This window comes from Pseudophryne corroboree, assembly GCF_028390025.1.
Source record: "Pseudophryne corroboree isolate aPseCor3 chromosome 3 unlocalized genomic scaffold, aPseCor3.hap2 SUPER_3_unloc_7, whole genome shotgun sequence".
Lineage (NCBI taxonomy): Eukaryota > Metazoa > Chordata > Amphibia > Anura > Myobatrachidae > Pseudophryne > Pseudophryne corroboree.
In genome coordinates, this window is record NW_026967563.1 from 2816036 (window position 1) to 2824163 (window position 8128).

The following is an 8128-nucleotide window of genomic DNA, read 5'->3' on the forward strand; positions in this document are numbered from 1 at the left end:
GTAGTGCAGTAGCGGGGGTGCTGGAGGCAGTGTATATGTGGGTAATCTTGTCCCCATGCAGCGCTGAGGTGTCAGAGGGGGGAGACAGGACGGTGGGGCAGTAGTGCAGTAGTGGGGGCTGCTGGAGGCAGTGTATATGTGGGTAATCTTGTCCCCATGCAGCACTGAGGTGTCAGAGGGGGAGACAGGGTGGGTGGCAGTAGTGCAGTAGTGGGGGCTGCTGGAGACAGTGTCTATGTGGGTAACCTTGTCCCCATGCAGCACTGAGGTGTCAGAGGGGGAGACAGGGTGGGTGGCAGTAGTGCAGTAGTGGGGGCTGCTGGAGACAGTGTCTATGTGGGTAACCTTGTCCCCATGCAGCGCTGAGGTGTCAGAGGGGGGAGACAGGGTGGGTGGCAGTAGTGCAGTAGTGGGGGCTGCTGGAGGCAGTGTCTATGTGGGTAATCTTGTCCCCATGCAGAGCTGAGGTGTCAGAGGGGGGGAGACAGGGTGGAAAGCAGTAGTGCAGTAGTGGGGGCTGCTGGAGGCAGTGTCTATGTGGGTAACCTTGTCCCCATGCAGCACTGAGGTGTCAGAGGGGGGAGACAGGGTGGGTGGCAGTAGTGCAGTAGTGGGGGCTGCTGGAGGCAGTGTCTATGTGGGTAATCTTGTCCCCATGCAGCACTGAGGTGTCAGAGGGGGGAGACAGGGTGGGTGGCAGTAGTGCAGTAGTGGGGGCTGCTGGAGGCAGTGTATATGTGGGTAATATTGTCCCCATGCAGCGCTGAGGTGTCAGAGGGGGGAGACAGGGTGGGTGGCAGTAGTGCAGTAGTGGGGGCTGCTGGAGGCAGTGTCTATGTGGGTAATCTTGTCCCCATGCAGCGTTGAGGTGTCAGAGGGGGGAGACAGGGTGGGTGGCAGTTGGGCAGTAGCGGGGGCTGCTGGAGGCAGTGTCTATGTGGGTAATATTGTCCCCATGCAGCACTGAGGTGTCAGAGGGTGGAGACAGGGTGGATGGCAGTAGTGCAGTAGTGGGGGCTGCTGGAGGCAGGGTATATGTGGGTAATCTTGTCCCCATGCAGCACTGAGGTGTCAGAGGGGGGAGACAGGGTGGGTGGCAGTAGGGCAGTAGCGGGGGCTGCTGGAGGCAGTGTCTATGTGGGTAATATTGTCCCCATGCAGCACTGAGGTGTCAGAGGGGGGAGACAGGGTGGGTGGCAGTAGTGCAGTAGCGGGGGCTGCTGGAGGCAGTGTATATGTGGGTAATATTGTCCCCATGCAGCACTGAGGTGTCAGAGGGGGGAGACAGGGTGGGTGGCAGTAGTGCAGTAGCGGGGGCTGCTGGAGGCAGTGTATATGTGGGTAATCTTGTCCCCATGCAGCACTGAGGTGTCAGAGGGGGGAGACAGGGTGGGTGGCAGTAGTGCAGTACTGGGGGCTGCTGGAGGCAGTGTATATGTGGGTAATCTTGTCCCCATGCAGCGCTGAGGTGTCAGAGGGGGGAGACAGGGTGGGTGGCAGTAGTGCAGTACTGGGGGCTGCTGGAGGCAGTGTCTATGTGGGTAACCTTGTCCCCATGCAGCGCTGAGGTGTCAGAGGGGGGAGACAGGGTGGGTGGCAGTAGTGCAGTACTGGGGGCTGCTGGAGGCAGTGTCTATGTGGGTAATCTTGTCCCCATGCAGCACTGAGGTGTCAGAGGGGGGAGACAGCGTGGGTGGCAGTAGTGCAGTAGTGGGGGCTGCTGGAGGCAGTGTCTATGTGGGTAATCTTGTCCCCATGCAGAGCTGAGGTGTCAGAGGGGGGAGACAGGGTGGGTGGCAGTAGTGCAGTAGTCGGGGCTGCTGGAGGCAGGGTATATGTGGGTAATCCTGTCCCCATGCAGTGCTGAGGTGTCAGAGGGGGGAGACAGGGTGGATGGCAGTAGTGCAGTAGCGGGGGCTGCTGGTGGCAGTGTTTATGTGGGTAATCTTGTCCCCATGCAGCGCTGAGGTGTCAGAGGGGGGGAGACAGGGTGGGTGGCAGTAGTGCAGTAGTGGGGGCTGCTGGAGGCAGTGTATATGTGGGTAATATTGTCCCCATGCAGCACTGAGGTGTCAGAGGGGGGAGACAGTGTGGGTGGCAGTAGTGCAGTAGTGGGGGCTGCTGGAGGCAGTGTCTATGTGGGTAATCTTGTCCCCATGCAGAGCTGAGGTGTCAGAGGGGGGAGACAGGGTGGGTGGCAGTAGTGCAGTAGTGGGGGCTGCTGGAGGCAGTGTATATGTGGGTAATCTTGTCCCCATGCAGCGCTGAGGTGTCAGAGGGGGAGACAGGGTGGGTGGCAGTAGTGCAGTAGTGGGGGCTGCCAGTGGCAGTGTCTATGTGGGTAATCTTGTCCCCATGCAGCACTGAGGTGTCAGAGGGGGGAGACAGGGTGGGTGGCAGTAGTGGGGTCTGCCAGAGGCAGTGTATATGTGGGTAATCTTGTCCCCATGCAGCACTGAGGTGTCAGAGGGGGGAGACAGGGTGGGTGGCAGTAGTGCAGTAGCGGGGGCTGCTGGAGGCAGTGTATATGTGGGTAATCTTGTCCCCATGCAGCGCTGAGGTGTCAGAGGGGGAGACAGGGTGGGTGGCAGTAGTGCAGTAGTGGGGGCTGCCAGTGGCAGTGTCTATGTGGGTAATCTTGTCCCCATGCAGCACTGAGGTGTCAGAGGGGGGAGACAGGGTGGGTGGCAGTAGTGCAGTAGCAGGGGCTGCTGGAGGCAGTGTATATGTGGGTAATATTGTCCCCATGCAGCGCTGAGGTGTCAGAGGGGGGAGACAGGGTGGGTGGCAGTAGTGCAGTAGCGGGGGCTGCCAGTGGCAGTGTCTATGTGGGTAATCTTGTCCCCATGCAGCACTGAGGTGTCAGAGGGGGGAGACAGGGTGGGTGGCAGTAGTGCAGTAGTGGGGGCTGCAAGAGGCAGTGTATATGTGGGTAATCTTGTCCCCATGCAGTGCTGAGGTGTCAGAGGGGGGAGACAGGGTGGGTGGCAGTAGTGGGGTCTGCCAGAGGCAGTGTCTATGTGGGTAATCTTGTCCCCATGCAGCACTGAGGTGTCAGAGGGGGGAGACAGGGTGGGTGGCAGTAGTGCAGTAGTGGGGGCTGCCAGTGGCAGTGTCTATGTGGGTAATCTTGTCCCCATGCAGCACTGAGGTGTCAGAGGGGGGAGACAGGGTGGGTGGCAGTAGTGCAGTAGCAGGGGCTGCTGGAGGCAGTGTATATGTGGGTAATATTGTCCCCATGCAGCGCTGAGGTGTCAGAGGGGGGAGACAGGGTGGGTGGCAGTAGTGCAGTAGCGGGGGCTGCCAGTGGCAGTGTCTATGTGGGTAATCTTGTCCCCATGCAGCACTGAGGTGTCAGAGGGGGGAGACAGGGTGGGTGGCAGTAGTGCAGTAGTGGGGGCTGCAAGAGGCAGTGTATATGTGGGTAATCTTGTCCCATGCAATGCTGAGGTGTCAGAGGGGGGAGACAGGGTGGGTGGCAGTAGTGCAGTAGTGGGGGCTGCTGGAGGCAGTGTATATGTGGGTAATCTTGTCCCCATGCAGCACTGAGGTGTCAGAGGGGGGAGACAGGGTGGGTGGCAGTAGTGCAGTAGCAGGGGCTGCTGGAGGCAGTGTCTATGTGGGTAATATTGTCCCCATGCAGCACTGAGGTGTCAGAGGGGGGAGACAGGGTGGGTGGCAGTAGTGCAGTACTGGGGGCTGCTGGAGGCAGTGTCTATGTCGGTAATCTTGTCCCCATGCAGCGCTGAGGTGTCAGAGGGGGGAGACAGGGTGGGTGGCAGTAGTGCAGTAGTGGGGGCTGCAAGAGGCAGTGTATATGTGGGTAATCTTGTCCCCATGCAATGCTGAGGTGTCAGAGGGGGGAGACAGGGTGGGTGGCAGTAGTGCAGTAGTGGGGTCTGCCAGAGGCAGTGTTTATGTGGGTAATCTTGTCCCCATGCAGTGCTGAGGTGTCAGAGGGGGGAGACAGGGTGGGTGGCAGTAGTGGGGTCTGCCAGAGGCAGTGTCTATGTGGGTAATCTTGTCCCCATGCAGCATTGAGGTGTCAGAGGGGGGAGACAGGGTGGGTGGCAGTAGTGGGGTCTGCCAGAGGCAGTGTCTATGTGGGTAATCTTGTCCCCATGCAGCACTGAGGTGTCAGAGGGGGGAGACAGGGTGGGTGGCAGTAGTGCAGTAGTGGGGGCTGCTGGAGGCAGTGTATATGTGGGTAATCTTGTCCCCATGCAGTGCTGAGGTGTCAGAGGGGGGAGACAGGGTGGGTGGCAGTAGTGCAGTAGTGGGGGCTGCTGGAGGCAGTGTTTATGTGGGTAATCTTGTCCCCATGCAGCACTGAGGTGTCAGAGGGGGGAGACAGGGTGGGTGGCAGTAGTGCAGTAGTGGGGGCTGCTGGAGGCAGTGTATATGTGGGTAATCTTGTCCCCATGCAGCACTGAGGTGTCAGAGGGGGGAGACAGGGTGGGTGGCAGTAGTGCAGTACTGGGGGCTGCTGGAGGCAGTGTTTATGTGGGTAATCTTGTCCCCATGCAGCGCTGAGGTGTCAGAGGGGGGAGACAGGGTGGGTGGCAGTAGTGGGGTCTGCTGGAGGCAGTGTATATGTGGGTAATCTTGTCCCCATGCAGCACTGAGGTGTCAGAGGGGGGAGACAGGGTGGGTGGCAGTAGTGCAGTAGTGGGGGCTGCTGGAGGCAGTGTATATGTGGGTAACCTTGTCCCCATGCAGCACTGAGGTGTCAGAGGGTGGAGACAGGGTGGGTGGCAGTAGTGCAGTAGTGGGGTCTGCCAGAGGCAGTGTTTATGTGGGTAATCTTGTCCCCATGCAGTGCTGAGGTGTCAGAGGGGGGAGACAGGGTGGGTGGCAGTAGTGGGGTCTGCCAGAGGCAGTGTCTATGTGGGTAATCTTGTCCCCATGCAGCACTGAGGTGTCAGAGGGGGGAGACAGGGTGGGTGGCAGTAGTGGGTCTGCCAGAGGCAGTGTCTATGTGGGTAATCTTGTCCCCATGCAGCACTGAGGTGTCAGAGGGGGGAGACAGGGTGGGTGGCAGTAGTGCAGTAGTGGGGGCTGCTGGAGGCAGTGTATATGTGGGTAATCTTGTCCCCATGCAGCGCTGAGGTGTCAGAGGGGGGAGACAGGGTGGGTGGCAGTAGTGCAGTACTGGGGGCTGCTGGAGGCAGTGTATATGTGGGTAATATTGTCCCCATGCAGCACTGAGGTGTCAGAGGGGGGAGACAGGGTGGGTGGCAGTAGTGCAGTAGTGGGGGCTGCTGGAGGCAGTGTATATGTGGGTAACCTTGTCCCCATGCAGCTCTGAGGTGTCAGAGGGGGGAGACAGGGTGGGTGGCAGTAGTGCAGTAGTGGGGGCTGCTGGAGGCAGTGTCTATGTGGGTAATCTTGTCCCCATGCAGCTCTGAGGTGTCAGAGGGGGGAGACAGGGTGGGTGGCAGTAGTGCAGTAGTGGGGGCTGCTGGTGGCAGTGTCTATGTGGGTAATCTTGTCCCCATGCAGTGCTGAGGTGTCAGAGGGGGGAGACAGGGTGGGTGGCAGTAGTGGGGTCTGCCAGAGGCAGTGTCTATGTGGGTAATCTTGTCCCCATGCAGCACTGAGGTGTCAGAGGGGGGAGACAGGGTGGGTGGCAGTAGTGGGGGCTGCTGGAGGCAGTGTCTATGTGGGTAATCTTGTCCCCATGCAGCACTGAGGTGTCAGAGGGGGGAGACAGGGTGGAAAGCAGTAGTGCAGTAGTGGGGGCTGCTGGTGGCAGTGTCTATGTGGGTAATCTTGTCCCCATGCAGTGCTGAGGTGTCAGAGGGGGGAGACAGGGTGGGTGGCAGTAGTGCAGTAGTGGGGGCTGCTGGAGGCAGTGTCTATGTGAGTAATCTTGTCCCCATGCAGCGCTGAGGTGTCAGAGGGGGGAGACAGGGTGGGTGGCAGTAGTGCAGTACTGGGGGCTGCTGGAGGCAGTGTATATGTGGGTAATCTTGTCCCCATGCAGCACTGAGGTGTCAGAGGGGGGAGACAGGGTGGGTGGCAGTAGCGGGGGCTGCTGGAGGCAGTGTATATGTGGGTCATCTTGTCCCCATGCAGCACTGAGGTGTCAGAGGGGGGAGACAGGGTGGGTGGCAGTAGTGCAGTAGCGGGGGCTGCTGGAGGCAGTGTATATGTGGGTAATCTTGTCCCCATGCAGCGCTGAGGTGTCAGAGGGGGAGACAGGGTGGGTGGCAGTAGTGCAGTAGTGGGGGCTGCTGGAGGCAGTGTCTATGTGGGTAATCTTGTCCCCATGCAGCACTGAGGTGTCAGAGGGGGGAGACAGGGTGGGTGGCAGTAGTGCAGTAGTGGGGGCTGCTGGAGGCAGTGTATATGTGGGTAATCTTGTCCCCATGCAGCACTGAGGTGTCAGAGGGGGGAGACAGGGTGGGTGGCAGTAGCGGGGGCTGCTGGAGGCAGTGTATATGTGGGTCATCTTGTCCCCATGCAGCACTGAGGTGTCAGAGGGGGGAGACAGGGTGGGTGGCAGTAGTGCAGTAGCGGGGGCTGCTGGAGGCAGTGTATATGTGGGTAATCTTGTCCCCATGCAGCGCTGAGGTGTCAGAGGGGGGAGACAGGGTGGGTGGCAGTAGTGCAGTAGTGGGGGCTGCTGGAGGCAGTGTATATGTGGGTAATCTTATCCCCATGCAGAGCTGAGGTGTCAGAGGGGGGAGACAGGACGGTGGGGCAGTAGTGCAGTAGCGGGGGCTGCTGGAGGGAGTGTATATGTGGGTAATCTTGTCCCCATGCAGCGCTGAGGTGTCAGAGGGGGGAGACAGGGTGGGTGGAAGTAGCGGGAGCTGCTGGAGGCAGTGTATATGTGGGTATTCTTGTCCCCATGCAGCGCTGAGGTATCAGAGGGGGGAGATAGGGTGGGTGGCAGTAGTGCACTAGCGGGGGCTGCTGGAGGCAGTGTCTATGTGGGTAATCTTGTCCCCATGCAGCACTGAGGTGTCAGAGGGGGGAGACAGGGTTGGTGGCAGTAGTGCAGTAGTGGGGGCTGCTGGAGGCAGTGTCTATGTGGGTAATCTTGTCCCCATGCAGCGCTGAGGTGTCAGAGGGGGGAGACAGGGTGGGTGGCAGTAGTGCAGTAGCGGGGGCTGCTGGAGGCAGTGTCTATGTGGGTAATCTTGTCCCCATGCAGCGCTGAGGTGTCAGAGGGGGGGGAGACAGGGTGGAAAGCAGTTGGGCAGTAGTGGGGGCTGCTGGAGGCAGTGTATATGTGGGTAATCTTGTCCCCATGCAGAGCTGAGGTGTCAGAGGGGGGAGACAGGACGGTGGGGCAGTAGTGCAGTAGTGGGGGCTGCTGGAGGCAGTGTATATGTGGGTAATCTTGTCCCCATGTAGTGCTGAGGTGTCAGAGGGGGGAGACAGGATGGTGGCAGTAGTGCAGTAGTGGGGGCTGCTGGAGGCAGTGTCTATGTGGGTAATCTTGTCCCCATGCAGCACTGAGGTGTCAGAGGGGGGAGACAGGGTGGGTGGAAGTAGCGGGAGCTGCTGGAGGCAGTGTATATGTGGGTATTCTTGTCCCCATGCAGCGCTGAGGTATCAGAGGGGGGAGATAGGGTGGGTGGCAGTAGTGCACTAGCGGGGGCTGCTGGAGGCAGTGTCTATGTGGGTAATCTTGTCCCCATGCAGCGCTGAGGTGTCAGAGGGGGGAGACAGGGTGGGTGGCAGTAGTGCAGTAGTGGGGGCTGCTGGAGGCAGTGTCTATGTGGGTAATCTTGTCCCCATGCAGCGCTGAGGTGTCAGAGGGGGGAGACAGGGTGGGTGGCAGTAGTGCAGTAGTGGGGGCTGCTGGTGGCAGTGTCTATGTGGGTAATCTTGTCCCCATGCAGCGCTGAGGTGTCAGAGGGGGGAGACAGGGTGGGTGGCAGTAGTGCAGTAGTGGGGGCTGCTGGAGGCAGTGTCTATGTGGGTAATCTTGTCCCCATGCAGCACTGAGGTGTCAGAGGGGGGAGACAGGGTGGGTGGCAGTAGTGCAGTAGCGGGGGCTGCTGGAGGCAGTGTATATGTGGGTAATCTTGTCCCCATGCAGCGCTGAGGTGTCAGAGGGGGGAGACAGGGTGGGTGGAAGTAGCGGGAGCTGCTGGAGGCAGTGTATATGTGG